A 21,793-nucleotide genomic window follows, 5' to 3' on the forward strand; every position below is an offset into this window, starting at 1 on the left:
CAAACACTAATCCAAAAAAATAAGACGCTCAAAGCACTAACACAAAATATTAAGATGCTCAAAACCCTAACGCAAAAAATTAAGATGCTCCAAACCCTAACCCAAAAAAATTAGGACACTCAAAACCCTAACCCTGGAGAACCTAACCTGAAAAAATAAATAAATAAATAAATAAATAAAACTAAAATTTTAAAACCCTAACCCTAAATAATTGACCAAAAAGAAAATCCTAAGACCCTAACCCTAAAAAACCTTTCAACACTACAACCCATAAACTCTAAAACCCTAACACACTAACCCTGAAAAACTTAAAACCTTAACCCCCAAATCCCTAAAATACTAACCGTTAAAAATCCAAACCTAAACAACTTAAAATCCTAAACATAAACCCTGAGAACACTTACGCTGAAACCCAACGCTAGTGCCCTACCCCTGAAACCTTAAAAGCGTCAATCAATCTTTGGAAAATAACATAGGCTCAGGAGAGGATCTCACTACGCTTACCCTGACTCTGACTCTGACACTAACCCTAACCCTAACCCTAACCCTAACCCTAACCCTAACCCTAACCCTAACCCTAACCCAAGCCCCATGGACCCCCCCCGGTGCGCCCCGCAAATTCGTCCCCCCGGCAACCGAAACCCGCAAACTTGGTTCCCCCCTCATTTTGGTTCCTCCCCCGGTGCGCCCCGCAAATGGGTCCCCCCGGCAAGCGCACCCCGCACACTTGGTTCCCCCTTCATTTTGGTTCCCCCCCGGTGCGCTCCGCAAATGCGTCCCCCCGGCAACAGCACCCCGCACACTTGGTTCCCCCCTCATTTTGGTTCCTCCCCCGGTGCGCCTCGCAAATGCGTCCCCCCGGCAAGCGCACCCCGCACACTTGGTTTTCCCCTCATTTTGGTTCCCCCCAACCCTTGGGGTCCCCCCAAGCCCCATGGACCCCCCCCCCCTTGGTGCCCCCCCCCAATTTTGTACCCCCTGCCGTCCTACCCGTGCCCGCAGCAGCCGCTCGCGCTCCGCCAGCGCCTCCCGCACCCGACACTGCATCTCGGCCAGGTGGAGGCAGGCGCTGGGGGGGGGGGGAATAAATTGGGGGGGGTCAATTTGGGGGGGGTCTGGGGGCATTTGGGGGGCTGGGGGCGCATTTAGGGGGCGGAGGGCACTGGTTCTCACCTGGAGGACTCGGCGTCGAGCCCCCCCGGGGGCAGCTGCAGGGCCAGGATGCCTGGGGGGGTGCGGGGGGGGGCATGTCAGCACCCCCCAGACCGAAACCCCAAAACCGCTGCCGTTGACCCCAAAACCGCCGCCGTTGACCCCAAGGTGGCCGCTGGTGACGCCGGTAGGGCCACCGGGCGCCCCGCGGGCCACTGGGAGCGGAAGACGGGCATGAAGCTGCCGGTGGACGGCGGCCACGCTAAAATGCTAGGTCAGCCGCGGGTTGGGGCTCTGGGGGGGGCACCCCATAGGGTCACATCCCCCCCAAAACCCCCCCGGCCTCATAGAGACCCCCCCCAGCCCCAAAGATCCCACCCCAAACCCTGTAGGTGCTCCTACAAACCCTACAGGCACCTTCTCCAGATGTTCCCCACAACCTCCCAGCCCCACAAGTGCAATGTGTCCGGGCGGCGCCGCGCTAAAATGTGTCCGGGCGGCGTCGCGCTATAATGTGCCCTAACCCTAACCCTAACCCTAACCCTAACCCTGCATTTCCAGGCATGCTCTGGGCACCCAACATGGCCTCCCGGAAGCCTGGTGCCGGAAAACTATATTTACCAGCATTCCTTGGACAGCCGGCACAGCCAATCACGGGCCGAGTTTTCAAGAATTACATTTACCAGCACGCACTGTAACCCTAGCCCTTACCGCCTTTACAAAAAAGCCTCAAGCCCTAACCCTAAAAATCCTCGAAACCCCTACAGACATAACCCAAAATATTTACCACACTAAACACCTGAAGACCTATGCCTAAATCTCCTAACCCAATAAATTAAGACGTTCAAATCCCAAGCCCACAAAATTAAGACGTTCAAATCCCAAGCCCAAAAAACATGAATCTCAAAACCTAAACCCAAAAACTAAAACCTAAAAACCCAAAAACCTAAACCCAAAAACGCTCCAAACACTAATCCAAAAAAATAAGACGCTCAAAGCACTAACACAAAATATTAAGATGCTCAAAACCCTAACGCAAAAAATTAAGATGCTCCAAACCCTAACCCAAAAAATTAGGACACTCAAAACCCTAACCCTGGAGAACCTAACCTGAAAAAATAAATAAATAAATAAATAAATAAAACTAAAATTTTAAAACCCTAACCCTAAATAATTGACCAAAAAGAAAATCCTAAGACCCTAACCCTAAAAAACCTTTCAACACTACAACCCATAAACTCTAAAACCCTAACACACTAACCCTGAAAAACTTAAAACCTTAACCCCCAAATCCCTAAAATACTAACCGTTAAAAATCCAAACCTAAACAACTTAAAATCCTAAACATAAACCCTGAGAACACTTACGCTGAAACCCAACGCTAGTGCCCTACCCCTGAAACCTTAACAGCGTCAATCAATCTTTGGAAAATAACATAGGCTCAGGAGAGGATCTCACTACGCTTACCCTGACTCTTACTCTGACCCTAACCCTAAACCTAACCCTAACCCTAACCCTAACCCTAACCCTAACCCTAACCCTAACCCTAATCCTAACCCTAACCCTAACCCTAACCCTAACCCTGAAAATTTAAAAGCGTCAATCAATCTTTGGAAAATAACATAGCCTCAGGAGAGGATCTCACTACGCTTACCCTGACTCTGACTCTGACACTAACCCTAACCCTAACCCTAACCCTAACCCTAACCCTAACCCTAACCCTAACCCAAGCCCCATGGACCCCCCCCGGTGCGCCCCGCAAATTCTTCCCCCCGGCAACCGAAACCCGCAAACTTGGTTCCCCCCTCATTTTGGTTCCTCCCCCGGTGCGCCCCGCAAATGGGTCCCCCCGGCAAGCGCACCCCGCACACTTGGTTCCCCCTTCATTTTGGTTCCCCCCCAGTGCGCTCCGCAAATGCGTCCCCCCGGCAACAGCACCCCGCACACTTGGTTCCCCCCTCATTTTGGTTCCTCCCCCGGTGCGCCTCGCAAATGCGTCCCCCCGGCAAGCGCACCCCGCACACTTGGTTTTCCCCTCATTTTGGTTCCCCCCAACCCTTGGGGTCCCCCCAAGCCCCATGGACCCCCCCCCCCTTGGTGCCCCCCCCCAATTTTGTACCCCCTGCCGTCCTACCCGTGCCCGCAGCAGCCGCTCGCGCTCCGCCAGCGCCTCCCGCACCCGACACTGCATCTCGGCCAGGTGGAGGCAGGCGCTGGGGGGGGGGGAATAAATTGGGGGGGGTCAATTTGGGGGGGGTCTGGGGGCATTTGGGGGGCTGGGGGTGCATTTAGGGGGCGGAGGGCACTGGTTCTCACCTGGAGGACTCGGCGTCGAGCCCCCCCGGGGGCAGCTGCAGGGCCAGGATGCCTGGGGGGGTGCGGGGGGGGGCATGTCAGCACCCCCCAGACCGAAACCCCAAAACCGCTGCCGTTGACCCCAAAACCGCCGCCGTTGACCCCAAGGTGGCCGCTGGTGACGCCGGTAGGGCCACCGGGCGCCCCGCGGGCCACTGGGAGCGGAAGACGGGCATGAAGCTGCCGGTGGACGGCGGCCACGCTAAAATGCTAGGTCAGCCGCGGGTTGGGGCTCTGGGGGGGGCACCCCATAGGGTCACATCCCCCCCAAAACCCCCCCGGCCTCATAGAGACCCCCCCCAGCCCCAAAGATCCCACCCCAAACCCTGTAGGTGCTCCTACAAACCCTACAGGCACCTTCTCCAGATGTTCCCCACAACCTCCCAGCCCCACAAGTGCAATGTGTCCGGGCGGCGCCGCGCTAAAATGTGTCCGGGCGGCGTCGCGCTAAAATGTGCCCTAACCCTAACCCTAACCCTAACCCTAACCCTGCATTTCCAGGCATGCTCTGGGCACCCAACATGGCCTCCCGGAAGCCTGGTGCCGGAAAACTATATTTACCAGCATTCCTTGGACAGCCGGCACAGCCAATCACGGGCCGAGTTTTCAAGAATTACATTTACCAGCACGCACTGTAACCCTAGCCCTTACCGCCTTTACAAAAAAGCCTCAAGCCCTAACCCTAAAAATCCTCGAAACCCCTACAGACATAACCCAAAATATTTACCACACTAAACACCTGAAGACCTATGCCTAAATCTCCTAACCCAATAAATTAAGACGTTCAAATCCCAAGCCCACAAAATTAAGACGTTCAAATCCCAAGCCCAAAAAACATGAATCTCAAAACCTAAACCCAAAAACTAAAACCTAAAAACCCAAAAACCTAAACCCAAAAACGCTCCAAACACTAATCCAAAAAAATAAGACGCTCAAAGCACTAACACAAAATATTAAGATGCTCAAAACCCTAACGCAAAAAATTAAGATGCTCCAAACCCTAACCCAAAAAATTAGGACACTCAAAACCCTAACCCTGGAGAACCTAACCTGAAAAAATAAATAAATAAATAAATAAATAAAACTAAAATTTTAAAACCCTAACCCTAAATAATTGACCAAAAAGAAAATCCTAAGACCCTAACCCTAAAAAACCTTTCAACACTACAACCCATAAACTCTAAAACCCTAACACACTAACCCTGAAAAACTTAAAACCTTAACCCCCAAATCCCTAAAATACTAACCGTTAAAAATCCAAACCTAAACAACTTAAAATCCTAAACATAAACCCTGAGAACACTTACGCTGAAACCCAACGCTAGTGCCCTACCCCTGAAACCTTAACAGCGTCTATCAATCTTTGGAAAATAACATAGCCTCAGGAGAGGATCTCACTACGCTTACCCTGACTCTGACTCTGACTCTGACTCTGACACTAACCCTAACCCTAACCCTAACCCTAACCCTAACCCTAACCCTAACCCAAGCCCCATGGACCCCCCCCGGTGCGCCCCGCAAATTCTTCCCCCCGGCAACCGAAACCCGCAAACTTGGTTCCCCCCTCATTTTGGTTCCTCCCCCGGTGCGCCCCGCAAATGGGTCCCCCCGGCAAGCGCACCCCGCACACTTGGTTCCCCCTTCATTTTGGTTCCCCCCCAGTGCGCTCCGCAAATGCGTCCCCCCGGCAACAGCACCCCGCACACTTGGTTCCCCCCTCATTTTGGTTCCTCCCCCGGTGCGCCTCGCAAATGCGTCCCCCCGGCAAGCGCACCCCGCACACTTGGTTTTCCCCTCATTTTGGTTCCCCCCAACCCTTGGGGTCCCCCCAAGCCCCATGGACCCCCCCCCCCTTGGTGCCCCCCCCCAATTTTGTACCCCCTGCCGTCCTACCCGTGCCCGCAGCAGCCGCTCGCGCTCCGCCAGCGCCTCCCGCACCCGACACTGCATCTCGGCCAGGTGGAGGCAGGCGCTGGGGGGGGGGGAATAAATTGGGGGGGGTCAATTTGGGGGGGGTCTGGGGGCATTTGGGGGGCTGGGGGCGCATTTAGGGGGCGGAGGGCACTGGTTCTCACCTGGAGGACTCGGCGTCGAGCCCCCCCGGGGGCAGCTGCAGGGCCAGGATGCCTGGGGGGGTGCGGGGGGGGGCATGTCAGCACCCCCCAGACCGAAACCCCAAAACCGCTGCCGTTGACCCCAAAACCGCCGCCGTTGACCCCAAGGTGGCCGCTGGTGACGCCGGTAGGGCCACCGGGCGCCCCGCGGGCCACTGGGAGCGGAAGACGGGCATGAAGCTGCCGGTGGACGGCGGCCACGCTAAAATGCTAGGTCAGCCGCGGGTTGGGGCTCTGGGGGGGGCACCCCATAGGGTCACATCCCCCCCAAAACCCCCCCGGCCTCATAGAGACCCCCCCCAGCCCCAAAGATCCCACCCCAAACCCTGTAGGTGCTCCTACAAACCCTACAGGCACCTTCTCCAGATGTTCCCCACAACCTCCCAGCCCCACAAGTGCAATGTGTCCGGGCGGCGCCGCGCTAAAATGTGTCCGGGCGGCGTCGCGCTAAAATGTGCCCTAACCCTAACCCTAACCCTAACCCTAACCCTGCATTTCCAGGCATGCTCTGGGCACCCAACATGGCCTCCCGGAAGCCTGGTGCCGGAAAACTATATTTACCAGCATTCCTTGGACAGCCGGCACAGCCAATCACGGGCCGAGTTTTCAAGAATTACATTTACCAGCACGCACTGTAACCCTAGCCCTTACCGCCTTTACAAAAAAGCCTCAAGCCCTAACCCTAAAAATCCTCGAAACCCCTACAGACATAACCCAAAATATTTACCACACTAAACACCTGAAGACCTATGCCTAAATCTCCTAACCCAATAAATTAAGACGTTCAAATCCCAAGCCCACAAAATTAAGACGTTCAAATCCCAAGCCCAAAAAACATGAATCTCAAAACCTAAACCCAAAAACTAAAACCTAAAAACCCAAAAACCTAAACCCAAAAACGCTCCAAACACTAATCCAAAAAAATAAGACGCTCAAAGCACTAACACAAAATATTAAGATGCTCAAAACCCTAACGCAAAAAATTAAGATGCTCCAAACCCTAACCCAAAAAATTAGGACACTCAAAACCCTAACCCTGGAGAACCTAACCTGAAAAAATAAATAAATAAATAAATAAATAAAACTAAAATTTTAAAACCCTAACCCTAAATAATTGACCAAAAAGAAAATCCTAAGACCCTAACCCTAAAAAACCTTTCAACACTACAACCCATAAACTCTAAAACCCTAACACACTAACCCTGAAAAACTTAAAACCTTAACCCCCAAATCCCTAAAATACTAACCGTTAAAAATCCAAACCTAAACAACTTAAAATCCTAAACATAAACCCTGAGAACACTTACGCTGAAACCCAACGCTAGTGCCCTACCCCTGAAACCTTAACAGCGTCTATCAATCTTTGGAAAATAACATAGCCTCAGGAGAGGATCTCACTACGCTTACCCTGACTCTGACTCTGACTCTGACTCTGACTCTGACACTAACCCTAACCCTAACCCTAACCCTAACCCTAACCCTAACCCTAACCCAAGCCCCATGGACCCCCCCCGGTGCGCCCCGCAAATTCGTCCCCCCGGCAACCGAAACCCGCAAACTTGGTTCCCCCCTCATTTTGGTTCCTCCCCCGGTGCGCCCCGCAAATGGGTCCCCCCGGCAAGCGCACCCCGCACACTTGGTTCCCCCTTCATTTTGGTTCCCCCCCGGTGCGCTCCGCAAATGCGTCCCCCCGGCAACAGCACCCCGCACACTTGGTTCCCCCCTCATTTTGGTTCCTCCCCCGGTGCGCCTCGCAAATGCGTCCCCCCGGCAAGCGCACCCCGCACACTTGGTTTTCCCCTCATTTTGGTTCCCCCCAACCCTTGGGGTCCCCCCAAGCCCCATGGACCCCCCCCCCCTTGGTGCCCCCCCCCAATTTTGTACCCCCTGCCGTCCTACCCGTGCCCGCAGCAGCCGCTCGCGCTCCGCCAGCGCCTCCCGCACCCGACACTGCATCTCGGCCAGGTGGAGGCAGGCGCTGGGGGGGGGGGAATAAATTGGGGGGGGTCAATTTGGGGGGGGTCTGGGGGCATTTGGGGGGCTGGGGGCGCATTTAGGGGGCGGAGGGAACTGGTTCTCACCTGGAGGACTCGGCGTCGAGCCCCCCCGGGGGCAGCTGCAGGGCCAGGATGCCTGGGGGGGTGCGGGGGGGGGCATGTCAGCACCCCCCAGACCGAAACCCCAAAACCGCTGCCGTTGACCCCAAAACCGCCGCCGTTGACCCCAAGGTGGCCGCTGGTGACGCCGGTAGGGCCACCGGGCGCCCCGCGGGCCACTGGGAGCGGAAGACGGGCATGAAGCTGCCGGTGGACGGCGGCCACGCTAAAATGCTAGGTCAGCCGCGGGTTGGGGCTCTGGGGGGGGCACCCCATAGGGTCACATCCCCCCCAAAACCCCCCCGGCCTCATAGAGACCCCCCCCAGCCCCAAAGATCCCACCCCAAACCCTGTAGGTGCTCCTACAAACCCTACAGGCACCTTCTCCAGATGTTCCCCACAACCTCCCAGCCCCACAAGTGCAATGTGTCCGGGCGGCGCCGCGCTAAAATGTGTCCGGGCGGCGTCGCGCTAAAATGTGCCCTAACCCTAACCCTAACCCTAACCCTAACCCTGCATTTCCAGGCATGCTCTGGGCACCCAACATGGCCTCCCGGAAGCCTGGTGCCGGAAAACTATATTTACCAGCATTCCTTGGACAGCCGGCACAGCCAATCACGGGCCGAGTTTTCAAGAATTACATTTACCAGCACGCACTGTAACCCTAGCCCTTACCGCCTTTACAAAAAAGCCTCAAGCCCTAACCCTAAAAATCCTCGAAACCCCTACAGACATAACCCAAAATATTTACCACACTAAACACCTGAAGACCTATGCCTAAATCTCCTAACCCAATAAATTAAGACGTTCAAATCCCAAGCCCACAAAATTAAGACGTTCAAATCCCAAGCCCAAAAAACATGAATCTCAAAACCTAAACCCAAAAACTAAAACCTAAAAACCCAAAAACCTAAACCCAAAAACGCTCCAAACACTAATCCAAAAAAATAAGACGCTCAAAGCACTAACACAAAATATTAAGATGCTCAAAACCCTAACGCAAAAAATTAAGAAGCTCCAAACCCTAACCCAAAAAATTAGGACACTCAAAACCCTAACCCTGGAGAACCTAACCTGAAAAAATAAATAAATAAATAAATAAATAAAACTAAAATTTTAAAACCCTAACCCTAAATAATTGACCAAAAAGAAAATCCTAAGACCCTAACCCTAAAAAACCTTTCAACACTACAACCCATAAACTCTAAAACCCTAACACACTAACCCTGAAAAACTTAAAACCTTAACCCCCAAATCCCTAAAATACTAACCGTTAAAAATCCAAACCTAAACAACTTAAAATCCTAAACATAAACCCTGAGAACACTTACGCTGAAACCCAACGCTAGTGCCCTACCCCTGAAACCTTAAAAGCGTCAATCAATCTTTGGAAAATAACATAGGCTCAGGAGAGGATCTCACTACGCTTACCCTGACTCTTACTCTGACCCTAACCCTAACCCTAACCCTAACCCTAACCCTAAACCTAACCCTAACCCTAACCCTAACCCTAACCCTAACCCTAACCCTAACCCTAACCCTAACCCTAACCCTAACCCTAACCCTAACCCTGAAACTTTAAAAGCGTCAATCAATCTTTGGAAAATAACATAGCCTCAGGAGAGGATCTCACTACGCTTACCCTGACTCTGACTCTGACACTAACCCTAACCCTAACCCTAACCCTAACCCTAACCCTAACCCTAACCCTAACCCTAACCCTAACCCTAACCCAAGCCCCATGGACCCCCCCCGGTGCGCCCCGCAAATTCTTCCCCCCGGCAACCGAAACCCGCAAACTTGGTTCCCCCCTCATTTTGGTTCCTCCCCCGGTGCGCCCCGCAAATGGGTCCCCCCGGCAAGCGCACCCCGCACACTTGGTTCCCCCTTCATTTTGGTTCCCCCCCGGTGCGCTCCGCAAATGCGTCCCCCCGGCAACAGCACCCCGCACACTTGGTTCCCCCCTCATTTTGGTTCCTCCCCCGGTGCGCCTCGCAAATGCGTCCCCCCGGCAAGCGCACCCCGCACACTTGGTTTTCCCCTCATTTTGGTTCCCCCCAACCCTTGGGGTTCCCCCAAGCCCCATGGACCCGCCCCCCCCTTGGTGCCCCTCCCCAATTTTGTACCCCCTGCCGTCCTACCCGTGCCCGCAGCAGCCGCTCGCGCTCCGCCAGCGCCTCCCGCACCCGACACTGCATCTCGGCCAGGTGGAGGCAGGCGCTGGGGGGGGGGGAATAAATTGGGGGGGGTCAATTTGGGGGGGGTCTGGGGGCATTTGGGGGGCTGGGGGCGCATTTAGGGGGCGGAGGGCACTGGTTCTCACCTGGAGGACTCGGCGTCGAGCCCCCCCGGGGGCAGCTGCAGGGCCAGGATGCCTGGGGGGGTGCGGGGGGGGGCATGTCAGCACCCCCCAGACCGAAACCCCAAAACCGCTGCCGTTGACCCCAAAACCGCCGCCGTTGACCCCAAGGTGGCCGCTGGTGACGCCGGTAGGGCCACCGGGCGCCCCGCGGGCCACTGGGAGCGGAAGACGGGCATGAAGCTGCCGGTGGACGGCGGCCACGCTAAAATGCTAGGTCAGCCGCGGGTTGGGGCTCTGGGGGGGGCACCCCATAGGGTCACATCCCCCCCAAAACCCCCCCGGCCTCATAGAGACCCCCCCCAGCCCCAAAGATCCCACCCCAAACCCTGTAGGTGCTCCTACAAACCCTACAGGCACCTTCTCCAGATGTTCCCCACAACCTCCCAGCCCCACAAGTGCAATGTGTCCGGGCGGCGCCGCGCTAAAATGTGTCCGGGCGGCGTCGCGCTAAAATGTGCCCTAACCCTAACCCTAACCCTAACCCTAACCCTGCATTTCCAGGCATGCTCTGGGCACCCAACATGGCCTCCCGGAAGCCTGGTGCCGGAAAACTATATTTACCAGCATTCCTTGGACAGCCGGCACAGCCAATCACGGGCCGAGTTTTCAAGAATTACATTTACCAGCACGCACTGTAACCCTAGACCTTACCGCCTTTACAAAAAAGCCTCAAGCCCTAACCCTAAAAATCCTCGAAACCCCTACAGACATAACCCAAAATATTTACCACACTAAACACCTGAAGACCTATGCCTAAATCTCCTAACCCAATAAATTAAGACGTTCAAATCCCAAGCCCACAAAATTAAGACGTTCAAATCCCAAGCCCAAAAAACATGAATCTCAAAACCTAAACCCAAAAACTAAAACCTAAAAACCCAAAAACCTAAACCCAAAAACGCTCCAAACACTAATCCAAAAAAATAAGACGCTCAAAGCACTAACACAAAATATTAAGATGCTCAAAACCCTAACGCAAAAAATTAAGATGCTCCAAACCCTAACCCAAAAAAATTAGGACACTCAAAACCCTAACCCTGGAGAACCTAACCTGAAAAAATAAATAAATAAATAAATAAATAAAACTAAAATTTTAAAACCCTAACCCTAAATAATTGACCAAAAAGAAAATCCTAAGACCCTAACCCTAAAAAACCTTTCAACACTACAACCCATAAACTCTAAAACCCTAACACACTAACCCTGAAAAACTTAAAACCTTAACCCCCAAATCCCTAAAATACTAACCGTTAAAAATCCAAACCTAAACAACTTAAAATCCTAAACATAAACCCTGAGAACACTTACGCTGAAACCCAACGCTAGTGCCCTACCCCTGAAACCTTAAAAGCGTCAATCAATCTTTGGAAAATAACATAGGCTCAGGAGAGGATCTCACTACGCTTACCCTGACTCTGACTCTGACACTAACCCTAACCCTAACCCTAACCCTAACCCTAACCCTAACCCTAACCCTAACCCTAACCCTAACCCTAACCCTAACCCAAGCCCCATGGACCCCCCCCGGTGCGCCCCGCAAATTCGTCCCCCCGGCAACCGAAACCCGCAAACTTGGTTCCCCCCTCATTTTGGTTCCTCCCCCGGTGCGCCCCGCAAATGGGTCCCCCCGGCAAGCGCACCCCGCACACTTGGTTCCCCCTTCATTTTGGTTCCCCCCCGGTGCGCTCCGCAAATGCGTCCCCCCGGCAACAGCACCCCGCACACTTGGTTCCCCCCTCATTTTGGTTCCTCCCCCGGTGCGCCTCGCAAATGCGTCCCCCCGGCAAGCGCACCCCGCACACTTGGTTTTCCCCTCATTTTGGTTCCCCCCAACCCTTGGGGTCCCCCCAAGCCCCATGGACCCCCCCCCCCTTGGTGCCCCCCCCCAATTTTGTACCCCCTGCCGTCCTACCCGTGCCCGCAGCAGCCGCTCGCGCTCCGCCAGCGCCTCCCGCACCCGACACTGCATCTCGGCCAGGTGGAGGCAGGCGCTGGGGGGGGGGGGAATAAATTGGGGGGGGTCAATTTGGGGGGGGTCTGGGGGCATTTGGGGGGCTGGGGGCGCATTTAGGGGGCGGAGGGCACTGGTTCTCACCTGGAGGACTCGGCGTCGAGCCCCCCCGGGGGCAGCTGCAGGGCCAGGATGCCTGGGGGGGTGCGGGGGGGGGCATGTCAGCACCCCCCAGACCGAAACCCCAAAACCGCTGCCGTTGACCCCAAAACCGCCGCCGTTGACCCCAAGGTGGCCGCTGGTGACGCCGGTAGGGCCACCGGGCGCCCCGCGGGCCACTGGGAGCGGAAGACGGGCATGAAGCTGCCGGTGGACGGCGGCCACGCTAAAATGCTAGGTCAGCCGCGGGTTGGGGCTCTGGGGGGGGCACCCCATAGGGTCACATCCCCCCCAAAACCCCCCCGGCCTCATAGAGACCCCCCCCAGCCCCAAAGATCCCACCCCAAACCCTGTAGGTGCTCCTACAAACCCTACAGGCACCTTCTCCAGATGTTCCCCACAACCTCCCAGCCCCACAAGTGCAATGTGTCCGGGCGGCGCCGCGCTAAAATGTGTCCGGGCGGCGTCGCGCTAAAATGTGCCCTAACCCTAACCCTAACCCTAACCCTAACCCTGCATTTCCAGGCATGCTCTGGGCACCCAACATGGCCTCCCGGAAGCCTGGTGCCGGAAAACTATATTTACCAGCATTCCTTGGACAGCCGGCACAGCCAATCACGGGCCGAGTTTTCAAGAATTACATTTACCAGCACGCACTGTAACCCTAGCCCTTACCGCCTTTACAAAAAAGCCTCAAGCCCTAACCCTAAAAATCCTCGAAACCCCTACAGACATAACCCAAAATATTTACCACACTAAACACCTGAAGACCTATGCCTAAATCTCCTAACCCAATAAATTAAGACGTTCAAATCCCAAGCCCACAAAATTAAGACGTTCAAATCCCAAGCCCAAAAAACATGAATCTCAAAACCTAAACCCAAAAACTAAAACCTAAAAACCCAAAAACCTAAACCCAAAAACGCTCCAAACACTAATCCAAAAAAATAAGACGCTCAAAGCACTAACACAAAATATTAAGATGCTCAAAACCCTAACGCAAAAAATTAAGATGCTCCAAACCCTAACCCAAAAAATTAGGACACTCAAAACCCTAACCCTGGAGAACCTAACCTGAAAAAATAAATAAATAAATAAATAAATAAAACTAAAATTTTAAAACCCTAACCCTAAATAATTGACCAAAAAGAAAATCCTAAGACCCTAACCCTAAAAAACCTTTCAACACTACAACCCATAAACTCTAAAACCCTAACACACTAACCCTGAAAAACTTAAAACCTTAACCCCCAAATCCCTAAAATACTAACCGTTAAAAATCCAAACCTAAACAACTTAAAATCCTAAACATAAACCCTGAGAACACTTACGCTGAAACCCAACGCTAGTGCCCTACCCCTGAAACCTTAAAAGCGTCAATCAATCTTTGGAAAATAACATAGGCTCAGGAGAGGATCTCACTACGCTTACCCTGACTCTGACTCTGACACTAACCCTAACCCTAACCCTAACCCTAACCCTAACCCTAACCCTAACCCTAACCCTAACCCTAACCCTAACCCTAACCCTAACCCAAGCCCCATGGACCCCCCCCGGTGCGCCCCGCAAATTCGTCCCCCCGGCAACCGAAACCCGCAAACTTGGTTCCCCCCTCATTTTGGTTCCTCCCCCGGTGCGCCCCGCAAATGGGTCCCCCCGGCAAGCGCACCCCGCACACTTGGTTCCCCCTTCATTTTGGTTCCCCCCCGGTGCGCTCCGCAAATGCGTCCCCCCGGCAACAGCACCCCGCACACTTGGTTCCCCCCTCATTTTGGTTCCTCCCCCGGTGCGCCTCGCAAATGCGTCCCCCCGGCAAGCGCACCCCGCACACTTGGTTTTCCCCTCATTTTGGTTCCCCCCAACCCTTGGGGTCCCCCCAAGCCCCATGGACCCCCCCCCCCTTGGTGCCCCCCCCCAATTTTGTACCCCCTGCCGTCCTACCCGTGCCCGCAGCAGCCGCTCGCGCTCCGCCAGCGCCTCCCGCACCCGACACTGCATCTCGGCCAGGTGGAGGCAGGCGCTGGGGGGGGGGGGAATAAATTGGGGGGGGTCAATTTGGGGGGGGTCTGGGGGCATTTGGGGGGCTGGGGGCGCATTTAGGGGGCGGAGGGCACTGGTTCTCACCTGGAGGACTCGGCGTCGAGCCCCCCCGGGGGCAGCTGCAGGGCCAGGATGCCTGGGGGGGTGCGGGGGGGGGCATGTCAGCACCCCCCAGACCGAAACCCCAAAACCGCTGCCGTTGACCCCAAAACCGCCGCCGTTGACCCCAAGGTGGCCGCTGGTGACGCCGGTAGGGCCACCGGGCGCCCCGCGGGCCACTGGGAGCGGAAGACGGGCATGAAGCTGCCGGTGGACGGCGGCCACGCTAAAATGCTAGGTCAGCCGCGGGTTGGGGCTCTGGGGGGGGCACCCCATAGGGTCACATCCCCCCCAAAACCCCCCCGGCCTCATAGAGACCCCCCCCAGCCCCAAAGATCCCACCCCAAACCCTGTAGGTGCTCCTACAAACCCTACAGGCACCTTCTCCAGATGTTCCCCACAACCTCCCAGCCCCACAAGTGCAATGTGTCCGGGCGGCGCCGCGCTAAAATGTGTCCGGGCGGCGTCGCGCTAAAATGTGCCCTAACCCTAACCCTAACCCTAACCCTAACCCTGCATTTCCAGGCATGCTCTGGGCACCCAACATGGCCTCCCGGAAGCCTGGTGCCGGAAAACTATATTTACCAGCATTCCTTGGACAGCCGGCACAGCCAATCACGGGCCGAGTTTTCAAGAATTACATTTACCAGCACGCACTGTAACCCTAGCCCTTACCGCCTTTACAAAAAAGCCTCAAGCCCTAACCCTAAAAATCCTCGAAACCCCTACAGACATAACCCAAAATATTTACCACACTAAACACCTGAAGACCTATGCCTAAATCTCCTAACCCAATAAATTAAGACGTTCAAATCCCAAGCCCACAAAATTAAGACGTTCAAATCCCAAGCCCAAAAAACATGAATCTCAAAACCTAAACCCAAAAACTAAAACCTAAAAACCCAAAAACCTAAACCCAAAAACGCTCCAAACACTAATCCAAAAAAATAAGACGCTCAAAGCACTAACACAAAATATTAAGATGCTCAAAACCCTAACGCAAAAAATTAAGATGCTCCAAACCCTAACCCAAAAAATTAGGACACTCAAAACCCTAACCCTGGAGAACCTAACCTGAAAAAATAAATAAATAAATAAATAAATAAAACTAAAATTTTAAAACCCTAACCCTAAATAATTGACCAAAAAGAAAATCCTAAGACCCTAACCCTAAAAAACCTTTCAACACTACAACCCATAAACTCTAAAACCCTAACACACTAACCCTGAAAAACTTAAAACCTTAACCCCCAAATCCCTAAAATACTAACCGTTAAAAATCCAAACCTAAACAACTTAAAATCCTAAACATAAACCCTGAGAACACTTACGCTGAAACCCAACGCTAGTGCCCTACCCCTGAAACCTTAACAGCGTCAATCAATCTTTGGAAAATAACATAGGCTTAGGAGAGGATCTCACTACGCTTACCCTGACTCTTACTCTGACCCTAACCCTAAACCTAACCCTAACCCTAACCCTAACCCTAAACCTAACCCTAACCCTAACCCTAATCCTAACCCTAACCCTAACCCTAACCCTAACCCTGAAAATTTAAAAGCGTCAATCAATCTTTGGAAAATAACATAGCCTCAGGAGAGGATCTCACTACGCTTACCCTGACTCTGACTCTGACACTAACCCTAACCCTAACCCTAACCCTAACCCTAACCCTAACCCTAACCCTAACCCTAACCCTAACCCTAACCCTAACCCTAACCCAAGCCCCATGGACCCCCCCCGGTGCGCCCCGCAAATTCTTCCCCCCGGCAACCGAAACCCGCAAACTTGGTTCCCCCCTCATTTTGGTTCCTCCCCCGGTGCGCCCCGCAAATGGGTCCCCCCGGCAAGCGCACCCCGCACACTTGGTTCCCCCTTCATTTTGGTTCCCCCCCAGTGCGCTCCGCAAATGCGTCCCCCCGGCAACAGCACCCCGCACACTTGGTTCCCCCCTCATTTTGGTTCCTCCCCCGGTGCGCCTCGCAAATGCGTCCCCCCGGCAAGCGCACCCCGCACACTTGGTTTTCCCCTCATTTTGGTTCCCCCCAACCCTTGGGGTCCCCCCAAGCCCCATGGACCCCCCCCCCCTTGGTGCCCCCCCCCAATTTTGTACCCCCTGCCGTCCTACCCGTGCCCGCAGCAGCCGCTCGCGCTCCGCCAGCGCCTCCCGCACCCGACACTGCATCTCGGCCAGGTGGAGGCAGGCGCTGGGGGGGGGGGAATAAATTGGGGGGGGTCAATTTGGGGGGGGTCTGGGGGCATTTGGGGGGCTGGGGGCGCATTTAGGGGGCGGAGGGCACTGGTTCTCACCTGGAGGACTCGGCGTCGAGCCCCCCCGGGGGCAGCTGCAGGGCCAGGATGCCTGGGGGGGTGCGGGGGGGGGCATGTCAGCACCCCCCAGACCGAAACCCCAAAACCGCTGCCGTTGACCCCAAAACCGCCGCCGTTGACCCCAAGGTGGCCGCTGGTGACGCCGGTAGGGCCACCGGGCGCCCCGCGGGCCACTGGGAGCGGAAGACGGGCATGAAGCTGCCGGTGGACGGCGGCCACGCTAAAATGCTAGGTCAGCCGCGGGTTGGGGCTCTGGGGGGGGCACCCCATAGGGTCACATCCCCCCCAAAACCCCCCCGGCCTCATAGAGACCCCCCCCAGCCCCAAAGATCCCACCCCAAACCCTGTAGGTGCTCCTACAAACCCTACAGGCACCTTCTCCAGATGTTCCCCACAACCTCCCAGCCCCACAAGTGCAATGTGTCCGGGCGGCGCCGCGCTAAAATGTGTCCGGGCGGCGTCGCGCTAAAATGTGCCCTAACCCTAACCCTAACCCTAACCCTAACCCTGCATTTCCAGGCATGCTCTGGGCACCCAACATGGCCTCCCGGAAGCCTGGTGCCGGAAAACTATATTTACCAGCATTCCTTGGACAGCCGGCACAGCCAATCACGGGCCGAGTTTTCAAGAATTACATTTACCAGCACGCACTGTAACCCTAGCCCTTACCGCCTTTACAAAAAAGCCTCAAGCCCTAACCCTAAAAATCCTCGAAACCCCTACAGACATAACCCAAAATATTTACCACACTAAACACCTGAAGACCTATGCCTAAATCTCCTAACCCAATAAATTAAGACGTTCAAATCCCAAGCCCACAAAATTAAGACGTTCAAATCCCAAGCCCAAAAAACATGAATCTCAAAACCTAAACCCAAAAACTAAAACCTAAAAACCCAAAAACCTAAACCCAAAACCGCTCCAAACACTAATCCAAAAAAATAAGACGCTCAAAGCACTAACACAAAATATTAAGATGCTCAAAACCCTAACGCAAAAAATTAAGATGCTCCAAACCCTAACCCAAAAAATTAGGACACTCAAAACCCTAACCCTGGAGAACCTAACCTGAAAAAATAAATAAATAAATAAATAAATAAAACTAAAATTTTAAAACCCTAACCCTAAATAATTGACCAAAAAGAAAATCCTAAGACCCTAACCCTAAAAAACCTTTCAACACTACAACCCATAAACTCTAAAACCCTAACACACTAACCCTGAAAAACTTAAAACCTTAACCCCCAAATCCCTAAAATACTAACCGTTAAAAATCCAAACCTAAACAACTTAAAATCCTAAACATAAACCCTGAGAACACTTACGCTGAAACCCAACGCTAGTGCCCTACCCCTGAAACCTTAACAGCGTCAATCAATCTTTGGAAAATAACATAGGCTCAGGAGAGGATCTCACTACGCTTACCCTGACTCTTACTCTGACTCTGACTCTGACACTAACCCTAACCCTAACCCTAACCCTAACCCTAACCCTAACCCTAACCCAAGCCCCATGGACCCCCCCCGGTGCGCCCCGCAAATTCTTCCCCCCGGCAACCGAAACCCGCAAACTTGGTTCCCCCCTCATTTTGGTTCCTCCCCCGGTGCGCCCCGCAAATGGGTCCCCCCGGCAAGCGCACCCCGCACACTTGGTTCCCCCTTCATTTTGGTTCCCCCCCAGTGCGCTCCGCAAATGCGTCCCCCCGGCAACAGCACCCCGCACACTTGGTTCCCCCCTCATTTTGGTTCCTCCCCCGGTGCGCCTCGCAAATGCGTCCCCCCGGCAAGCGCACCCCGCACACTTGGTTTTCCCCTCATTTTGGTTCCCCCCAACCCTTGGGGTCCCCCCAAGCCCCATGGACCCCCCCCCCCTTGGTGCCCCCCCCCAATTTTGTACCCCCTGCCGTCCTACCCGTGCCCGCAGCAGCCGCTCGCGCTCCGCCAGCGCCTCCCGCACCCGACACTGCATCTCGGCCAGGTGGAGGCAGGCGCTGGGGGGGGGGGAATAAATTGGGGGGGGTCAATTTGGGGGGGGTCTGGGGGCATTTGGGGGGCTGGGGGCGCATTTAGGGGGCGGAGGGCACTGGTTCTCACCTGGAGGACTCGGCGTCGAGCCCCCCCGGGGGCAGCTGCAGGGCCAGGATGCCTGGGGGGGTGCGGGGGGGGGCATGTCAGCACCCCCCAGACCGAAACCCCAAAACCGCTGCCGTTGACCCCAAAACCGCCGCCGTTGACCCCAAGGTGGCCGCTGGTGACGCCGGTAGGGCCACCGGGCGCCCCGCGGGCCACTGGGAGCGGAAGACGGGCATGAAGCTGCCGGTGGACGGCGGCCACGCTAAAATGCTAGGTCAGCCGCGGGTTGGGGCTCTGGGGGGGGCACCCCATAGGGTCACATCCCCCCCAAAACCCCCCCGGCCTCATAGAGACCCCCCCCAGCCCCAAAGATCCCACCCCAAACCCTGTAGGTGCTCCTACAAACCCTACAGGCACCTTCTCCAGATGTTCCCCACAACCTCCCAGCCCCACAAGTGCAATGTGTCCGGGCGGCGCCGCGCTAAAATGTGTCCGGGCGGCGTCGCGCTAAAATGTGCCCTAACCCTAACCCTAACCCTAACCCTAACCCTAACCCTGCATTTCCAGGCATGCTCTGGGCACCCAACATGGCCTCCCGGAAGCCTGGTGCCGGAAAACTATATTTACCAGCATTCCTTGGACAGCCGGCACAGCCAATCACGGGCCGAGTTTTCAAGAATTACATTTACCAGCACGCACTGTAACCCTAGCCCTTACCGCCTTTACAAAAAAGCCTCAAGCCCTAACCCTAAAAATCCTCGAAACCCCTACAGACATAACCCAAAATATTTACCACACTAAACACCTGAAGACCTATGCCTAAATCTCCTAACCCAATAAATTAAGACGTTCAAATCCCAAGCCCACAAAATTAAGACGTTCAAATCCCAAGCCCAAAAAACATGAATCTCAAAACCTAAACCCAAAAACTAAAACCTAAAAACCCAAAAACCTAAACCCAAAAACGCTCCAAACACTAATCCAAAAAAATAAGACGCTCAAAGCACTAACACAAAATATTAAGATGCTCAAAACCCTAACGCAAAAAATTAAGATGCTCCAAACCCTAACCCAAAAAATTAGGACACTCAAAACCCTAACCCTGGAGAACCTAACCTGAAAAAATAAATAAATAAATAAATAAATAAAACTAAAATTTTAAAACCCTAACCCTAAATAATTGACCAAAAAGAAAATCCTAAGACCCTAACCCTAAAAAACCTTTCAACACTACAACCCATAAACTCTAAAACCCTAACACACTAACCCTGAAAAACTTAAAACCTTAACCCCCAAATCCCTAAAATACTAACCGTTAAAAATCCAAACCTAAACAACTTAAAATCCTAAACATAAACCCTGAGAACACTTACGCTGAAACCCAACGCTAGTGCCCTACCCCTGAAACCTTAACAGCGTCTATCAATCTTTGGAAAATAACATAGCCTCAGGAGAGGATCTCACTACGCTTACCCTGACTCTGACTCTGACTCTGACTCTGACACTAACCCTAACCCTAACCCTAACCCTAACCCTAACCCTAACCCTAACCCTAACCCTAACCCAAGCCCCATGGACCCCCCCCCGGTGCGCCCCGCAAATTCGTCCCCCCGGCAACCGAAACCCGCAAACTTGGTTCCCCCCTCATTTTGGTTCCTCCCCCGGTGCGCCCCGCAAATGGGTCCCCCCGGCAAGCGCACCCCGCACACTTGGTTCCCCCTTCATTTTGGTTCCCCCCCGGTGCGCTCCGCAAATGCGTCCCCCCGGCAACAGAACCCCGCACACTTGGTTCCCCCCTCATTTTGGTTCCTCCCCTGGTGCGCCTCGCAAATGCGTCCCCCCGGCAAGCGCACCCCGCACACTTGGTTTTCCCCTCATTTTGGTTCCCCCCAACCCTTGGGGTCCCCCCAAGCCCCATGGACCCGCCCCCCCCTTGGTGCCCCTCCCCAATTTTGTACCCCCTGCCGTCCTACCCGTGCCCGCAGCAGCCGCTCGCGCTCCGCCAGCGCCTCCCGCACCCGACACTGCATCTCGGCCAGGTGGAGGCAGGCGCTGGGGGGGGGGGAATAAATTGGGGGGGGTCAATTTGGGGGGGGTCTGGGGGCATTTGGGGGGCTGGGGGCGCATTTAGGGGGCGGAGGGCACTGGTTCTCACCTGGAGGACTCGGCGTCGAGCCCCCCCGGGGGCAGCTGCAGGGCCAGGATGCCTGGGGGGGTGCGGGGGGGGGCATGTCAGCACCCCCCAGACCGAAACCCCAAAACCGCTGCCGTTGACCCCAAAACCGCCGCCGTTGACCCCAAGGTGGCCGCTGGTGACGCCGGTAGGGCCACCGGGCGCCCCGCGGGCCACTGGGAGCGGAAGACGGGCATGAAGCTGCCGGTGGACGGCGGCCACGCTAAAATGCTAGGTCAGCCGCGGGTTGGGGCTCTGGGGGGGGCACCCCATAGGGTCACATCCTCCCCAAAACCCCCCCGGCCTCATAGAGACCCCCCCCAGCCCCAAAGATCCCACCCCAAACCCTGTAGGTGCTCCTACAAACCCTACAGGCACCTTCTCCAGATGTTCCCCACAACCTCCCAGCCCCACAAGTGCAATGTGTCCGGGCGGCGCCGCGCTAAAATGTGTCCGGGCGGCGTCGCGCTAAAATGTGCCCTAACCCTAACCCTAACCCTAACCCTAACCCTGCATTTCCAGGCATGCTCTGGGCACCCAACATGGCCTCCCGGAAGCCTGGTGCCGGAAAACTATATTTACCAGCATTCCTTGGACAGCCGGCACAGCCAATCACGGGCCGAGTTTTCAAGAATTACATTTACCAGCACGCACTGTAACCCTAGCCCTTACCGCCTTTACAAAAAAGCCTCAAGCCCTAACCCTAAAAATCCTCGAAACCCCTACAGACATAACCCAAAATATTTACCACACTAAACACCTGAAGACCTATGCCTAAATCTCCTAACCCAATAAATTAAGACGTTCAAATCCCAAGCCCACAAAATTAAGACGTTCAAATCCCAAGCCCAAAAAACATGAATCTCAAAACCTAAACCCAAAAACTAAA

This window comes from Anas platyrhynchos, chromosome 36 (assembly GCF_047663525.1).
Source record: "Anas platyrhynchos isolate ZD024472 breed Pekin duck chromosome 36, IASCAAS_PekinDuck_T2T, whole genome shotgun sequence".
Lineage (NCBI taxonomy): Eukaryota > Metazoa > Chordata > Aves > Anseriformes > Anatidae > Anas > Anas platyrhynchos.